Below are 19,457 nucleotides of genomic sequence, written 5' to 3' on the forward strand. Positions count from 1 at the left end.
ACTTTGGGTATCAATAGCATAGTGGTTTGTATTCATTTTAAAACAGAAGGTTTAGTCCTGAATAACCTAACAGCATATAATGTACTTAAAACAAACTTTCACAAACGTCAATATCAAAGTATTAGGCATTTCAAGACTATTAAAACATCGCTGTTCATAATATTTATGCAGAAGTACACCTATTACATGAATGTGTATATACCCCATTTAATATTTACTATACTCTACTACAAGATTAATGTTTAATTTAGCCTGTAGAGTCCAGAGCTACTTATTTGATTATAGGAATTGTAGCTTTCCTGGCGACGTAATACGATCAAGTGTTCTCTGCTTACCAGCCAGGTTAAGTTCATGTTGGCTTCTAACGTTTCAAGCACATACATTGGTTTCATCATCAGGGAATACTTACTTGATTACTGTTGTTGGGAAAATGAAGACTTTTTGATTGAATATTTAATTTCCACATCCAGTCTTACCACAAAACTGTCACATGGTTGTGAATGAAATGACAGAAGATGCTCTAAGACATTGTATTATTCCATGGACACCAGAGGTCCCGGGTTCAAATCCCAGCCTGGGCATGGGTGATCTTTGTGTGTCCCTTCATCAATATACCACTCTTCATCTTTGCAGTTAACCAAAAGTGGCAGAAATAAGAATGAGAAGTAAAATAAACTAAATCAGTCAGTCAATATCCCATGGATAAATTGTGTATTCAAAGCACTAATCATCATTCAAAATTACTGCCTTTGGCCTGGTCCCATGTGTGTGTGTGTAAGTGTGTAATGCCTTCGTGCATAGATTAGGTTTGTTAGGATTAGTTCTCTTAGCATAAGCACACTGCAATTTTTGGAGGCTTGACCAAGAAGGTATTATTTCAGGGTGACTACTCACTGGAGATTCCAGGAATTCTGCATGAATTTTTCTCTGTAGACATGAAAAATTTCAACTCTTATTAATCCAAATCCCACTGAATTTATACATATTTGTACATGCCCTGAGGCAAGTTTTTCAGTTTAGCTTTTACTTTTATAGAGGAAGGCAAAGAATAGAAAGCTGCGTGGAAAATAAATCAAAATTCTCCGAATCCATTTACTTTGTTAGTGTCCCTTGCAGAATAATCTATCTGACAGATAGACACTATTGCAAGATATCTTGAAGTTCATTAGGTAAATTTGAGTTTGAAATTCTTCTACAGTAAACAATGTTTCGTAGATTAATATATCCCATAACATTTGTGACTTGTGTTTGTAGATGTATTTCGGTCTGAGTATGTGAAATGGCAAATGTGAACTCCGCACTGTAAATAATTAAATATTACACACACATTTTAATTGAATTGAATTATATAATTTTTTGATACATTGGAATCACACTGATCCTTTATAGTGTTAAATATTTGTGCATGGATGAGAGATGGTAATACTTAAGGTTGAAATAGAGAGGACATCTGTTTGTATCCTTGAATTATTAGAAAGTTTCTCTTGGAAACCGGGAATCATAATCAAATTTTATTAAGGCCCTATTTATGCTGTATTTATGCCGAGACACCTAAGCCTAACAACGATAGCATTTTGCCTGATGTCAGAAGTCAGAGGGTGGGGCTTGACCAAAAAATTGTTTTGAGTCTTGTGCAATAAGTGAGAGTCCCTCACATGTCCTAAGTCTCTATAGCCACTCGTCTTCTATCAAGATGATCTACCACTGCCTTCAGAAGAGTGCTTCAGATTGGCTATACTTGGGTGTGTCTTCACGCAAGTCGTCTTGAAGCAGAGACCACAATTTGTAGTCCAGATGTGGACTACAAACTACTAACTTCCACCCTCCCTCCCCACCACACCATGATTGAAGCAGGATGGTGCTTCCTGTGGACCCTTCACTCTAGTTTCTCGTGGACTTGTGGCATCCATTATTGTCATTTTGCGAATTGAAAGCCTCCTCAACAGTGAACATTTTTTCATTGGTGAACAGAATTCTAACAGCAACACTGCTTTCGTAATAGCCCCGTTCCATCATGGAAGCTAAACACAAATGTTCATTCTTGCCTGGGGAAGTTGGTTCCTCACCTGGTGTTCAGTCAACATCTTTTGAAGTTGACAGTAGTAATGGTAAGACTGGGTCTCCCCAATGGAGGTACAGTGGTTCCAATCCCATTTTAAATTGCTGGTCCAGTCCCAATTAGCCTATCTGACCATAAGTAGACTTAAAACAAAATTGTAATGGACTTTTTCTTTTGCCATTTGTGGCCACTCTATTTCAGTTTTTTCGAGGCAGTGTTTCTCACTAGTCATAATCGAAGTATTACTCTATGATTATGCCATAATTCACTTAGTAATATTTAGTGCTGAGCTGATGCCGATACTGTTACTTGAAAATTGCAATAATCAAAATTTGTTCAAAATGTTGATCGAATAATGGTGTGTGTGTGTGTGTGTGTACATATTCTTACCTGATTATATGCATCAAGAAATACATCAGAATATTATAATACATATCAGTGACGTGCGGTGATGTCTACACTTGGGGTAGCAGTCAGTGGCGTGCTCAAGGGAGGGGGGTGTTGGTGTGGGTCACACCCCTTCTCCCTTTAGGGCCCAGTATTCCTAAAAAAAGTGCACGTAACCCCCAACCACATTCGAAAATAAAAAACCATTTGATTTTACTCTAAGCCAGAGATCCTGTGTTCGAATCTCGGCTTGGCTATGGATATTCTTTGTGTGTGTCCCTTTATCAATTTTATCGTACCAAAAGTGGCGAAAAAGCAAAGTAAAATAAACCAAATCATGCAATCAATCAATGATTTGATTTCATTTTTGTTCCTTAGCGTCGCTTTTTTTGTCACATTTGCTTAATTGCGAAGATGATACAATAAAATTAATGCCCAGGTCTGGGTTCGAACCCGGAACTCCTGGTGTCATAGCACGCTGTGATAACAACTCCCCCACGGTTGGTTGATTTGGTGTTTTAAGTGCACTTTGTGCACAGAAACAAAATAGGTAAGAAAACACAACACACTTTTTTGTAGTTTCTTCAATGATATTCATTTGACTTTTTGAGTTCTAAGATACATTTTTCATTCCAAATTATTTCATTATTCACTGCAACACATAGGACAAGAATGCGCACTCATCACGGGTTCGAATCCTGGCTTGGATTGTTCATATGAGGTCCCTTCATCAATTTCATCATATCATCACTCATCCTCATTTTCACGATAACCAAATGTGGCAGAAAAGCGAAGTAAAATAAACCAAACCAACAACAATATGAAAGCGCGTTCTCTTGCCCAAATAAATACATCCGTATTTATGACTGCTAGAGGGCAAGATTAGTATATTTAAATAAAAAACTACTAAAACGAGAGTGACAGAGAGCCTGAGCACACATTTGTAATTTAATCATTATATGTTCCATATTTGAAAAAAAAGAAAGACAGCATAACATTATTGTCTGCACATAACACGTTCTCATTTCATAAATAATAAAACTACATCCCATATTATACATACATATTGTACAACATGTAAAAGGTTGTGTAAATACAGAGAACATAAGTACTGCAGAAAATTTTACCCTGAGTTCTTTAGAGGATTTACAAAAAAAAACTATGAGAAACCAATCCCCTATCTGTCCTATAGGAGATAGACTGGGCGACCTGAAAGCACGGGCTTTCAACCATTGCAGAGGGGGGTGAGGGGACAAGGGAGGTAGAGGTAGAAATCTTCCTTTTCCTTGGGCCGGCCGTTTCTGCCCGGAAACTGGTCTGGCGGAAGAAGAGCGAGCTAGGGTATCCAGCCAGCTTTGCCCGCGGAGAACACCGATGGACGAGAAGAGCGTGGAAAAAAAAGGTGTTGCATATGAGCTGTGGTGGCTTTAACAAGACAATAAATATTGTGATTTGAATATAATTCGAGATGCGAGATTGATTGATCTATCTCTGCTAGACTAGCTACTCCTCAGTGCACATCACTGATACATATGTAATCACAAAATACAGTTTCTCGTGCAAAATAAAGTTTAAATTTCTAGAATAATGGGCTCCACAAAATGCCAGAAAAGTATTGGCTGATACCGATACATCAGCATCGGCTCAACCCTAGTAATATTTAATTTTAAGGGTGCATTTTAATTCACGTGAGAACCAGAGGGATGTTGGCCGCGGTGGCTCAGTCGGTAACGCGTCTGACTACCATGCTCAAGGTCCCGGGTTCGATCCCCGGCCGGTTCAAATCCGGGAACTTTTCTAATGATGGAAGCGGCCCCGGCGCCCACCCAGCGTCGAATAACATGGGTACCTGGGGGAAACCCTGGGGGGTAAAGGCGGTCAGGGGCGTGATGCTGATCACATCACCCCCACTCACGACCGGATCAAGAAAGTGTGGGGCGTTACCCCCACACCCCCTATACGCTTTCATGGCGTTGTGCTAAGCACAGGGGAGCACTTTACACTTTTTTTACCAGAGGGATGTAACTCCAGTTACATTCCTCTCTTCCAAGTTTTAACTTAGTTTGTTTTTTCTTCTTCATGGTGTCATTGCTCTCATTGAGTCTGCTCTATTTTCCAGGCCTTCTAAAGACCACCACCGATGAACTTCAAATAACATGGGCCAAAGTTCTCATCCATAATACTGCAATCAACATCTCCAAAAGAAGTCCAGGAAATGGGACTTCTGCCTGCAAGTGGAGTTCACCAAACCGGGAGAGGAGCAGCTGGATGGAAATCTAAGGATAGGGTCAGTGGAGGAGGCCACAAAGCAAGAAGAATTCAAAGTGAAACAAGACCTAAAAAAAACCTCGTGGAATACGTAGACTTGTTAGTTACTTCCACACCTTGACATTCAGACATTGTAAAAGTGCAAGTTTTTCTTAGAGGGTGGAATTTTTGTATGCTCTTTCTCAGGCATAGAGCTACATTTGAAAGCGTTTAAGTTCCAGTTTGGCAGTGATTGAGTCTGTTGGTACATTCAAAGGAAATGCTTAGGACTGCATTCTGAACATTTCCTTTTGATGTATCAACCGATTCAATCATTGCCAAAATTGAACTTTAACTCTTTCAAATGTAGCACTTTATGGGGAAAGGAGCTTTTGTCTTGTTAAATATGTAATAAAAAGTTTACCCCACCTTAACTGAGACTCTTCTTATCAACATTTGGCCAAAAGTGTTTAGGTGGGGGAAGGTTTAAAATTTTGTTAAATTGGAGTTGGGGTGATTTTTAAGCATATTTTGGCATAAAATTTGTGAAAAATATGCTAAAATGAGCAATTTTTTTTTTATCTAAGTCCAATAATTTTATAAATTTTTATTTAACACTACATTTTTAAATTTATTTTTCTATCTCGGAACCAAAGATAAGTCAATTTTTTTATTTTCAATATACTTTATTAGTTCTAAAAATGGATACAATAGAGCATACCAATGGTTTTCCTCCCAATCAGACAAGCACTCGCTGAAGCAACTGCTGCTAGTAATTTTAAAGCCGAAAACATTCCTGGATTTCCTTCCTTACTTGGAAACTTGTTCTTCGAGAATTCAGTTCTCCTACCAGGAAAGGATTCCACCTCTGAAGAAAAAAAAAATCAGCAGCTAGAAATTAAATATATTACAACAAATTATTTTTAAAAAAAATCTCAAGATTGTTCATACAATTGAGATCCCAAAGTAACAAACAATATGATGTAAATTTCAATTTACATAAGTTCAGTGTACTCTGTTTTTCAATGGACCAAGCTAAGTAAAGTAGTGGAAAATTTAATAACATTTTGATATGTTTGAGACCAAGATTAAAAGTATAATGCAGAAAAATTTAAAATTGGGGTTACAGTACAAAAACCAAATGAATACTTTCCAAAAATTAACTGAACACACTGAAGTATTTTTAAGTCCCAGATATCTTTAGTGTGGCAATATAGCTCTCGAGCATCAACAGAGTAGCCAACTTTGATACAGGTGTGTCTAGTAGACAAGCACAGGGGCATAAGATTTACATTCTTGCTTAGCATGTAAAGACCGAAACTATACAAATGTGGAACAAATATGAGAAGTAATATTAAAGAATATTTGCATTTCTTCTGTTGAGATTGGATTTTGTCAAACTTTAGTGAGGTTGAAAACCCTGCAATGATCCACCTAGAGGAATTCACTACGAAGTATGAGCACAGAGAAATAATTACCAATAGTTTAGACAAGTGGTTCTCAAACTTTTCCCTCATTGAACTCTTTAGTTGTAACTACAATTCTAATGAGTTAAAATTGTATCTGAACCAGTATGCAATATGTGTCACTGGGATTGTCCAATATCTGTCTCTTGGCATCTACATCATGTAATTTTTTTTACCTAGTTGTAAAATATGTCACTACAAACCTGTAAACTCATAAGAGTATCTTCAAGTGAAATAGGTTAGCTGTAATTGGTAAAAAAAAAAGTGCTTTTTATCGAGAAAGAAAAAACGTCCATTCAAAAAAAGTTCCTTTTTTTGCAACTAATTATAACCAAGGATGCAAATCTTTTACCACAGTTTTTCTCGTCTAGTAGAGGGTCACTATTTATATTTTGAGCCTAACAATGAAAAAACAGGAATTTGGCATTGAAAACTGCTTTATTGTTTTTCGAAGTATTCTCCTTTATGGTCAATACACTTTTGCATTCATTCGAACCATTTGTCAAAGCAGTTTTTCCAATCTTCTTGAGACACCTCCATAATATGGTTTTTGAACGCATCAACGGCATCTTCCGCCGACAAAAATCGTTGTCCACGCAATTTATTCTTGACATTCGGGAACAAGAAGAAGTCATTGGGTGCCAAATCAGGACTGTATGGCGGATGACCCATCAATTCCATTTTTTGACTGTTCATAAAGTCGGTTGTTAGACGAGATGTGTGACAGCTGGCATTGTCTTGATGAAGAATGATCCGACGGCGTTTGTTTGTTTTCCGTATTTGACCGCAGACCTCTGGCAAACAAATTGTTGTGTACCATTCAGAGTTGACCGTTCTAAGTTCCTCTAAAGGCACAGTTGCCACATTACCAGTTTTCCTGAAAAAACAGGCGACCATTTGTTTCGATGTGTTTCGAGCGCGAACAACTTTTGTTGGATTGGGTTCATCTTGAAACACCCATACAGTCGACTGCTGTTTACGTTCCGGCTCATATGCATATATCCATGATTCGTCACCTGTTACAATCTTATATACGTTTTTTGAAGCACCACAATTGTATTTATTGAGCATTTGTTTGCACCAATTGACGCGAGCGTCTTTTTGAGTTTTTGTCAAATTGTGTGGGATCCAACGAGAACATACCTTTCTCACAGCTAAATGATCATGTAATATTTTATATATGCTGGTGGAACTAATGCCTATGGTTGCCTCAATCTCACAGTATGTCACATGACGATCTTGCAGTATTAGGTGTTGCACAGCATCAATGTTTACTTGAACAACAACTGATTTTGGACGACCTTCGCGAATCTCGTCGGTGAGCGAATGGCAGCCACGATTAAATTCGTTATACCAGCGTTTCACAGTGGCAAAGGATGGGGCTTCATCGCCAAATGTGGAAGTAAGTTGATCGATGCACTCTTGTCTTGATAATCCACGTCGAAAATCGTAAAAAAACATTGCACGAAAATGTTCACAAGTTAATTCCATTTTATTGTTGTTGCGCAATCTCCAAGGCAACATAAACAACACAAATGAAGCTATTGACAAAACATTTGAAGTACGTTATGGTCAATAATGCCAGACGATTCCGTGCAAACGTCAAATCGCGCCTAACTTCAATCAGTGTTGTCAAGGCTCAAAATATAAATAGTGACCCTCGTAAAGGGACCTGTAGTGCAGTTGCTCAAGAGCTATGTTGCTACATTAACTATTTCTGAACTTAGAAATAATCTTTCAGAGCGGTCAGGCAAAAATTGGAGAAGTGTACACACAGTGTCACTAACATTTGAACATGTACACACAAGAGAGAAGAATGTGAGGCCTTTATTCATTTTCTTCTGTGAATGCTGGGTAGGTTATAATTTTTGCCAATCTCGCTGCAGGCTTTTCTTCTTGCACCAATCTTTATGAATAACCCTATATTTGCACTTTTCTTGTTTCACATTGATTTTCTGTATCCTTAGATCAGTTAATAAGGGTACACTCACAACAAATACCAATAAACGTGTAGGCCAAGACTCAAACCTGGAACCTTTGGTGCAATATGAAGATGTGAAATTCAGGGAAAGTTTAAGAATGCGAGTTTCTTTTCTTACTGTAGATGACTGAATTGAAAACAGAGACTGAAGATTTAACGACCGCTGTACCTAAATCGAATGACGCCACATTGGCATTTCTCATCAATAACAAATGCAAATGTACAAACAGCAATAAGACTTCAAGATTAACAGCAAAACAATACTGAAATCAACTAAAGACCAGAATGAAGGATTCCCAGAAGTAAAGTGTAAAACAATTAGGGTGTCAGAAAAGTAAATGGACAGAAACTGGAAACTACCATGATCCTACCATATCCAGGATTGAGATAGCAAAATAATAGTGTACAATCTATAGGAAGAAAGTGCCCGGAAAGTTCCTATACCTCTACATAATCTGTACAGGTTGTTTTAAAAAATCGTTTATGCACAATTTCCTATACTCCTAAATAATCTGTAAAGGTAGTTTTAAAAAAAACATCTAAGCACAACTTCTTTTGTGAGAGTAGCATGAATGTGATCTTGATCACCTGTGAAATTATGCTGGGTTGAAAATGACCCCTTCCCTTCCCCCTTTTGTGAAATTTAATAACCAGGGAACGGATTTACATGTAAATACATATATTCATACAATGCTAAAATCAAAGTTTTTGTGTATTATCTTTGTGAATCTTTGTATGTAAGCTCCAAAAATTCTGTTTTTATTACCCATATTTTTACATATAATGTCCATATAAATCTGTGTTTAGGGCCGATCATACATTCAGCATTTCAAAGAAATTTTGGTAATCCATTTTTGTGTTTGGATTTTGCATTACAGTTAAGTCTAATATATTTTATTGAGTTAGGTCAGCCACTTGCTTAATGAAAATTACCATTTTTGACAACTGCAAGTCCATATTTAATTCCATATCTTAGACATTTTTAGTACATATAAATCAGTTCCCTGTTAATAACATATATACAGGGCTAAAAGTTGCATCATAATCCTATACACGAAGCACAGAAAATGTTAGTTTAAAAACATTTCTAGCCAAAGTGCACCGATGTTAAATATTTGTGCGCTTTGACATATTTTAATTCATACCTTGTATATTGACCTGAATATTTCTGTTACATCGAAAAAAAAAGTATGAAACGAGAGTTGCATTACCATGATCCCATAACCCATTATTAAAATATAATCATCTTGAAATTAAATTTAGCCAATGTACATGACCTTAAATACCTCTGTTAGTTTATTCAGTTTTAAACAAATATTCTGCTTTCATGGAGCATTAGGCAGCCCATTATTTTATGCAGTGCATGAAAAAAATAGGATACTTTAGTTTTCACTATTGTATATATGATAGAAATTACTTAGGGGAATAGAAAATACATTATAGATCTTTAAGCTACATCTAGTTCAATAGAGCTCACTTAATATCATAATGACACATTTTCCTTCACATTATTTTTTGATTCTAATTACCTTGCTCTTTGGTAATGTTCTTGCTTTGTAATCAAGGGATTCTAGATTTGATGCCTGGTCGAGGAACACAGTGGTTCAGATTACACATTAAACTAGATTCAGTCCTGATTAGGCTAATTCAGCACAAAGTAGACTTAAAACTCAAACCTCTCGACAGAAAAAAACTCTTAGCGATCACTTTCACAAACACTAAGACGGAAGTGAAGGAAGGGTGATCAAGCTCATGCACAACTCTAACCTTGAAACATTTATATTGCATGTGTGTATGTGAAAAGGTGTAGCCGAAATGTGTGACCTAAGAAAGTGATTACTCAAAGCAGTGCACAGGAGACATTGCATCACATGTTTTCGTGAGAGGAGTGACAGCAATGTTGGATCCAACAAATGTGAAGATGTAGAAGAGGCATAACTTTTAAAAAAAACCCTCAAAAGTACAATACTTCGATAACCTCGTCATTATGTATGGAGCAGTCACATGAACATGGACACACAAAAATGGGAAAACACTCTAAGGGATCAGAAAGAATTAAGGAAGAATTAGTGAAAAATTCAGTGCGTCTTATGATCAAGTTGTCCACATGGTAGAGGCCAGTGTGCTGAGCGGTGGGAGCGTGTCTGTTGGCATTTAGGCCCACACCTTTATGCTGACCTTGGCACTGAATGCGTCAGTGCTTCAGTATCCAGACAGCTGGTGTCCAGTTTACACGTATTTGTGAAGCGAATTTTAAAAAGTGTTTTAGATTGTTTTGTTTTAATTTACGTATTACTGGTGTTTTTCTGCAGTCTAATGCCATGCTATACATACATGAATTTTTACGTATGGCTCTTACATCATTACAAATTCTTGTAGGGAAGTTAGAATGCATTTTGCAGCACAATTCCCAGATGTTCCTGTTCCACACAGAGTGTGTTCGGAAACTTGTGAACAAATTTAGGAAAACCAGGTCCGTTCTTGATAAGAAGCGAAGAGTGAAACGACATGTGCTAACTGAGGAGATATTAGACGACGTTGGAGCACGATTGGAACATACTCCTGAAAAATCCCTCCGGCACCTTGCACAAGAAACGAGACATTTCCAAGTCATCCGCGAGGCAAGCTACCAAACTTTTCAACCTGAAGCCACACAAGGTCACTGTAGTTCAGGAGTTGTTACCACAGGATCATGAGGGTCGAGTGAATTTCTGCAATTCGATGTTGCAGAATGTTACTGGTAGACTAGTTGATCCACATTGCATTTTTTTTTGGATGAAGCATGGTTCCATTTACATGGCCATGTTTCATTGCAGAATAACAGATAAACCCGATTTTGTGTACAAATCTGTGGCGTGCACTCTTATATAAATCTTTCAGCAGTATAAATCTTAGGCAAAACCATACCACTTTCGTTAACTCTTTTACAGTACCATTCCTTGCCAATATCACATGAAAACTATTCATGAAATTCTTCAAATGAAAGTGAACTTCCACCATCGACACCACGTGCAAGTGCCATAAGGCTGATACTTTTTCAGAATTTGGTGCTATATGGGGTCCGCATGGCACTTTACCAGAGTAATTATCCTGGAAATATGCAAACTTCAAGATTTGAATTTACTTTGTACCAGTATTGTGTGCGAATAAAAATAATTTGGTTATTAAATGACAGCTATTTTATATTGTAATTTTCTGTATATTAATCCATACTCAGCCAATATAGGTATATCGGTTTATTGGTAAACTATTGTACAAATGCAATATCTCCGTTACAATATTGTGCCATTTTGTTATATGGACATGAACACATAATATACATTGTGTACTTTTCAAAACTTATGTGTCTTAATGTGCAGCTTGTTTACTCTGGTAAGCTTACTTTTAATTTTTCCATGCAAATTTTCTTCACAATCAATTTCGTACATGCCTGACGAAGCCACTAGACGGGTGGCGAAATCTATCAAAGAAAATTTGCATGGAAAAAATGAAAAGTAAGCTTATCAGAGTAACTTACCTATCTCCGCGTAACCGCCAAACATATATATTTTGATGCAAACTGCAGCTTGTTGTTCATTGCTTTGATTTGTTGTTTTTAAGTCCACTTCATGCACAGAAAGGCTAATCGGGACTGGACCTACAGTTTAAAGTGGAATCGGAACCACTGTGCCTCCACCTGGTATCGAACCCTTGATTATAAGGTAACAACCTTACCACTACGCCATTGGGGAGGCCCTGTTGTGCATTGCAAAAGGGATAACGGTGCACAGTTTCATTTGCTGGTGGTTCTACTCAGAATATCAGTATATGCCAAATTTTCATATCGATCCATCCCTACTTTAAAGCAAAACTCTGGTCAGTAGAAGACTATAGTTTACAGAGGAATACTTACACATTGATCAATATTTAGAACAATGTTTTATTGTTACAGTCTTCAAGCATCAGTATTGGTGGAAATTTATAAGACCATCAGTATTATTACTGGTATTGGTTGAACCTTAGTTTCTTTATGGTTGAAACTGGAAAAATAAAGCAATGTGAAACATTATGAAGAAAGTGTGGATGTTTTTCGATCCTAACTCCCAATAAAAAAAAAAGAAGTAAAGTGCTCCCCTGTGCTTAGCACCACACCATGATGTTGTATAGGGGGTGTGGGGGTAACGCCCCACACTTTCTTCATCCGGTCGTGAGTGGGGTTTCCCCCAGGTAACCATGTCATTCGATGCTGGGTGGGTGCCGGAGCCGCTTCCGTTAGAAAAGTTCCCGATTTGAACCGGCCGGGGATCAAACCCGGGACCTTGAGCATGGTAATCAGACGCGTTACCGACTGAGCCACCGCGGCCACTAACTCCCAATGCCGTATTAAAATTCAGCTCATGTAAAGGGTTAACTATCAATGGATCTATCACAGTTCACTGCATGCACCACAGGTAGTGCTGATGAACACGATGTATTGACTGTTGCTCATGCTGAAAACTAGTGATATTGCACTTGTAAAAATATCCAATACCTAGAGACCAGATTTTCAAGGAAAGTCCTTTTTTATTTTTCAACATGGATCATGGAATACATAACAACATTGTTGATAATTATCTTCAACCGACAAGAGTACATGGTTTTGACTTTCCTTTTTCAGCCCACATTCCATTTCTTCTCCTTTTTAAGACTTTTCAGCCTACATTCCCTCTTTTCAAAGAAACATCTCCCTTGGTCCATTTGACAAGATATCAAATATTTTGTACGACTATATTTTCCCTAAACAAAATATACAACAATTGTCTATTTGGTGCAGCTTAGAAGAAAGAAAGAACAATCGCCTTCTACCTTCCCTTCCCTCCATGAGTGTTGGGAGTACGTTGCAGCAATTGTTGAAACAATGCAATCTGAGCTTAAGCAGCAACAACGTGGCACACCTGTTGGGTTGTGCTAGATATACTTTTATTGTGAAGTTTTGTGAATAGTTTTAACTTAACTGTGTGACAGTGACGACAATATTGAGTGTCAGCGAAATGATGAAGCCAGGTAGAAGTGACAGCAAGCTATGGAATGTGGTAAGCTGTTGCAAGGAAGATTTCATTGAAATGGATGGTAAGATTATTTACTGTACTTTACATTCAAAAAAGGGAAATGAAAAAGGACTATAGGTTATTTTTGCTCTCCACCATTCATATATAAAAAGGGATACATTAATACGAAATTTAATGTATCCCTTTTCATATATGGAAGTATATCAGCGGCGTAGTGCCCACGTAAGGCTTGTAAGTCCACCTTACAAGTTGAAATTATTAAAGAAAACATATTTCATTCCTGTATTTATCGCTTGAACACACATAGCAATATCAGACTTCAAGTAGAACTTTTAACGAAACAATTGAGGACTTGTTTTGATTCGAGTTGTTTCTCTGTAAGGCTTCTTCAGAGGACTTATGTGCGGGTGAATGGAAGAAATGATTTGGACTCGACCATAGCGGGTGTGTTTGCTTACGTAGTATCTTCTCAACCAATGACAGGTCGCCCCGATTCTCACGCACTGTAAGGCGCATTACCAGTGGGTACTAACTGGCAAGATTTCTGTCCCCGCTGCGTCTGTTTGCCACGGTCGGGAGAGAACCAAGAAAATCGACTCGCGTGTTGTTTCAACAATGCTTGACGGAAGGTGTAGCTAACAAAACGGGTGTCATTTTAAATGTGTAAACTAACTATTAAGTTCACAAAGAGATGGTAAATGTTGGATATTACCTTCATTAGAAGCAGCGAAGTTAAAGATAAAAGAGGAATGTCTGGCAATCCTAGATCCGGCAGCACCTGCAAAGTTAGACGCGTGCATCCCAGTTGCCCGTAATGTTAAAAGCATACACGTAATACTTAGCGTTATGATTTACAGATTTGTTTTACCTTTTCCTTTGACTAAGTTGCTTGATATGCTTTTCAAAATGTGCGCAAATATCGTAACCAGAATAATGAGTAATATTCTCGAATGCATTTGCATTTGCAAATTGTATTCTATGCATTTTCCACAAATGGCTTTTTAGTGAAAGAAAAAGAATAATAATAATAAAAATATGACATGGCCTTTCCAGAAGAAGAGTTTGTGTCCTTAACTAAGCTGTATGCGAAATTTGTCAATTGCTACCAGTTGAAAGTTGAGCTACAGGTAATTTATTCTGAAGCCGAATATCGAGTAAAGAGTGTGTTTGAACTTCATGAGTACTTGCATACTACCCATTTCAATGAAGCTGTTGAACAAGTGTACAAACTAACAGAATTCTTCCTCACTGTTCCTGCCTCAAGCTCGTCGGTGGAAAAGTAGTTTTCTGCACTGAAGAGGATTCACACATTTCAAAGCAGCACAGACTCAGGTAAGGAAATCTGACTTGGGACTGATATCCATTGAAAAGGAGCTGCTAAAGAAATTCCCGATTCTATGACGATGTGATTGAGGTGTTCAGACTAAAGGATCGTCGGATCGAGTTACAATATAAATGAGAATTTTCATTAAGTAATACATACATATGCTATTATTGTTAACATAGAGTGTGTGCATTTTGTGTTTGAAATTGAGTATGCCCATGCATGACTTACATTCAAATAATTATATTTAGTTAAAATATCATTGGGGTTTCCTTTATCCAATATTCAGATCAAGTTTATCTAAGGAAGCCTTACACCTTTCATAGAATCACGCTACGCCACTGAAGTATATATTGCACTTTCATTTAAAATAATATTTTTAGTGGTGCAAAAAACTGTAGTCTATCCCCCCCTTTTTCTGGCAATAATTTTCCCTTTTTTGTCCTTTTTAGAGGAAATTTTTTCCCCTTTAAAATCCAGTCTCTACTATAACATTTCCTACCCTTCAGCAGTATAGGGGGTGCAAGGGGTAATCTCGGAAGTGTCAACCTCCCTTTCAGGTAGTAAACCCTGGAGTGTATTTTTTGCAGGTTAACGAGGCACTGGCACCTAACCACAAAAGATAATCCTTCCTGGGGATTGTATTTGTTATACACATGTATTGGTGATTGCCACTTCCTTCATCTCATGTGCATCAACACAATTAGTCAGGCAAAAAGGTGAAGTAATATAAGCTAAATCAATATAGATGACACTGAATGCTGAAATGATTAACAAAAAACAATGAAGCATTTATGTCTTAACCACAAATCGACACAAACTATTCTTAAACTAGGAAAAGAAAGAGAAAAAGGAAAATGACCGATATCAGTGGATACCTTTCTCAAGTCCACAAAAATGCCATGCGACACATTCGCCATTTTGGCTCCTTTACCTCTCCCCCCCCCCCCCACTCAGGTACCCATTGATTTGAGGCTGGGTGAGCTCCGTAGCCACATTATGCGGGGACAAGGTTGAAAACATTCCACACCCACTCCAGTAATTAAAACAAGGTTTCCTGTATGGCAGCCAGATACATTACAGACTAGACCACCAGTTATAATACATATGACTTGAAAGTCTCAGACATTTCTTGTCCATCTGTGTCTAGTGTTCACTGATGACTTTTAGAACTTGATAAAAGAGGGAGCTCCATAGACAACTGATTTTCAAATCAATTTCAAAGAATTGAAAAAAAGATTTAAAAGTGTGCTTGATATCAAATATTACTTCAATTTAACTGAGTCTAATTTGAGTGTACTGTTATCTTGATTCACAATACGTAGGTGATGTCAGAAACTTTAAATAACGCCACCACTCACAAGCAAACAGAAGCTCTATGGACGATGGCTTCTCTATCAAACCAGCTTCCACTTCAGGGAGTCCTTGGATCCAGCTCAGGAAACATGGTCCTGGAAAAAAAGGAACAGTTTTACCTACACATTTCGAATTTAACACTTTGACTTGAAGTATTAAAAGAAAGAAGAAAAAGTTTGAGTTGTGGGTGTGAACTGATGTTACAAATACAGCGCTCTGTGGATTATTTTAAGGTACAAGAGTCGTTCAAGGAAAAAGTTTCCTTTTTTTTTTTTTTTTTTTTTTTTTTTTTTTTTTTTTTTTTTTTGAGAAAGTACGAGCCTTTGCTTACAGGCGATGACGCTACCACTGCGCAAGCGGTGAGACCCAATACCAAATAGAATATTTCACTTGTAGTTCCTCAACTGTAATTGCACATTAGGCCTACTGAAAGTGTTCAGTAGGAAACCACTGATTTTTCAGAAGATTTCCGAGACAGTAGAGTACTACAATTGATAACATACGATACTGTCTACTGTAAACAGCAGAAATATGTAGGTTGATACGACGATGAGAATGAAACAGAGGTAACAATGAAATGCAGAAGCGGGCTGGAGCAAACAGTAACCTAGAATGTCTGGCAGCGAGGTGCAAGAGTTGATTAAGTGTTTGTAGCGTTATGTCCAGTCATGTCGCATGGAGGAACGAACTCGTGGGGTAGTGGTTATCGCACTGGGTTGTCAATCTGGTCATAGGTTCAAATCCCCATGGTGGCAAAAACTTTACTTTTTTATTAAAATTTGTATATTATTTGCATTGCGAAATGTAGAGAAATATTATGTTTTTCATGCTTTTACAATAATACCAATATGCATGAACAAAAAATGTAAAATAAATACTATTCACAACAAAATTGACAATAGTATCTACTTGCTTTGTTTCTTGATCATTTTACCTAAAATATAAACGTATATCTTCCGTTGTACATGACATTTCGTCGAATATGACGCATGGATAATTTGCATATAAATGTTTGTAAAATGATGAGAAATTCAAAAACATATTCTGAAAAATCATTTTCAAAAATAACATTGAAAAATCATTAAAATGGAGTGTTAATTTTTAAAAAATATATATAACCTTTTCTTTCATCTTTATTTCTTTAAATTATTAATTAAATGCAATAAATAGTTTGTCTATCTAATAAAGAATGGGGGTAATCAAAAATTAAAATTCAAGTCAAATCTAGAATCTCTGGCATGTGAAACTGATATGCTATCAACGAACCACTTTACTATCCATGAGACGTGCTTGGAAACCTTACAAAGTCTCAGGTGTTGTTAACTCAGAATTTACTGGCTAGTGCACGCTAGAACCTTGACATATCAATACCTATGGGGTACCCTACCACTACAAGACGCCACGTCAGAACTTCAATTTTCCAAGACGTGGCCTCTCCATGTAAACAACTCCCAACATAAATATAGTAGGTTTTGCTTTAATCTTTTATGACATTCATACCACCTTTCATTAATTTGCTACAAGAGAGTGTGTGTGTGTGTGTGTTGTTTACGTGGGTAGGGATTATATTTCTAATTTGCATTGAACAACTTCACTAAATTTTGAAGCAAATTAGCCATGAATGGTAACAGTTCACTATGGGGGTGACGGATTTCTTCAAATTTACAGGAGAAAGTACTTACGGAAATCATTTTCTGTAGCGTTATGGAAGTTCGTGAATGTAGTTTTGATCCATTTTAATGTGAATACATGTTGTATTCTGCGAAAATCTCTGTCCGACACGTTGTTTCTGCTGCCGCCATTTGCTTTCTGCACGAGAGAACAATGTTCCGCGTGTTAGATGACATAAACCCCGTAATCAGTGTTTCAAACTCGCCGTGTTTTCACTAGAACATGACGTGTCGAGTATTTTTAATTTTTTTTAACTATGCTTGCCTAACCTAACCTAACCTTACGGAAAATTGTTTGTGGGGCTAACATGAATGGTTTTTGAGGCTAACATCAATGGTTTGTGGGGCTAACGTCAATGGTTTGTGGGGGTAACGTCAATGGTTTGTGAGGCTAACGTCAATGGTTTGCGAGGTATTAGCATAATTTCAAATTCGGGCACGAAAGTAGGTATTTTCCAGTGAACAAGGTTGCAACACTGCATAAATTGACAAAACACTCGCACAACGCTCGATGATCCAGTACACTATTGCCATAATGTGTGTTGCAGAATGGAAATAACAAGTAACAGTAAGTACTCGTAAATGTAAGAAATAAACATTATCTTAGTTAGAAATGCATTATTTCACCTTAGGAAATGTTCCGCATTCCAAAATAGTACGCTAGCAATGTAAAAAGGTGTGAAATAAGTGATTTGTAGGTATCACCCCCATAGTGAACTAGTACCACCACCATCAATTAAATTGGTAAACCCTAAATACTAAATATCATTATGTATTCAAATGAAAAAAAAACATTACCTGATAAAGAAATTCTCTTGGAAACCAGCAGTCACTTTACAGTCATAGCTGCCATCTGGAAAGTAGGGACTGCTGAGTAATTTACACTGTTGCCAAACAACTATGGAAAGTATACTATTTACCCATACAGATAAAATTTCACTAGATGTATTTTCAAAAATTGTTTATTTTGTTCCTTTTTGTATGGAATTACCCTGGGGTAATACCACGGTCACTTATGTTTGAGTTTTTTTTATTACTCACACACTAATACCCTCTTCCTAATTCGGACTGGTAACGTAAATGACCATTTACTGTAACGTAAATGACTATTATTTTATTTTTTCTCTCGTTACACATGAGTATTTTTAATACCTCAAAATGGTTTTGAGTTCCAAGACACAATATCTAAGTTGCCACAAAGTTATATTTTTCAAATCGTAAAAACAGAACAGGAATAAAATTGCATGTTTACTTTTCACATATTACTGTCACATTTTGTGTAACGTAATTGACTGTTTTATTTCCTTTTTTTTCATTATACAAAATGAATAGCATTGATCAAATTTGAGTGAGAAAGTTGAATTATAATTTTAATTAAGGTAAGGAAATTTTTAAACTGTGGTAAAAGTAGTAAATTATTGCGAAATCACATTTCAAATAATTTTATCTTCTCTGAATGCAACGTAAGTGACCGTGGAATTACCCAGGCCCACACTTTTTTCACTAAAATTCAAGAAACCATTTTATTATTGAATCACTGCTTCCTTTGCTGAGTACCTACATAAGGAGTTATATATTGATTATAATAATTACAAAAATTACTATCATTAATAAAAAATAATTATTGCATATGTCTCACATAGGCTATATTTTATCATTCACTAACACTCGCAAAATCCATAATAATTTTTATTAATGCTTACATTTACGTTTTTATGAACAAAAGTAATAAAGAAATATTGGGAACATCCTAGGAAACAATGTAATTATTTTCAAACAGTTAAAAAATCTAAAAAATAGAGGTGGTGGGCCAGCAAAGGTTAGCTAGGGGCTAAAATTGTATCTGAACCACTATGCAAGATGTGTCCACTGGGATTGGCCAATATCTGTCTTTTGGCTGCTACATGATGAATTTTTTTTTTAGCTAGTTGTAAAATAAG

At 36.8% G+C, this 19,457-nt stretch overlaps 1 long non-coding RNA gene across 3 annotated transcripts in view; it reads right to left on the reverse strand.

The window, feature by feature from the left end:
• Positions 1-5,358: 5,358 nt before the first annotated feature.
• Positions 5,359-19,457, reverse strand: part of LOC146000311 (uncharacterized) — a 92,206-nt gene continuing 78,107 nt past the window's right edge. For all 3 annotated transcript variants that reach the window (XR_014443492.1, XR_014443491.1, XR_014443490.1), the window contains exons 3-5: positions 18,316-18,370; positions 15,853-15,942; positions 5,359-5,561 (exon numbers count right to left, since the gene is read on the reverse strand). This is a non-coding gene — a long non-coding RNA (uncharacterized LOC146000311). The remainder of the gene's footprint in view (positions 5,562-15,852; positions 15,943-18,315; positions 18,371-19,457) is intronic.

This window comes from Lepisma saccharinum, chromosome 16 (genome assembly GCF_977018435.1).
Source record: "Lepisma saccharinum chromosome 16, izLepSacc3.1, whole genome shotgun sequence".
NCBI lineage: Eukaryota > Metazoa > Arthropoda > Insecta > Zygentoma > Lepismatidae > Lepisma > Lepisma saccharinum.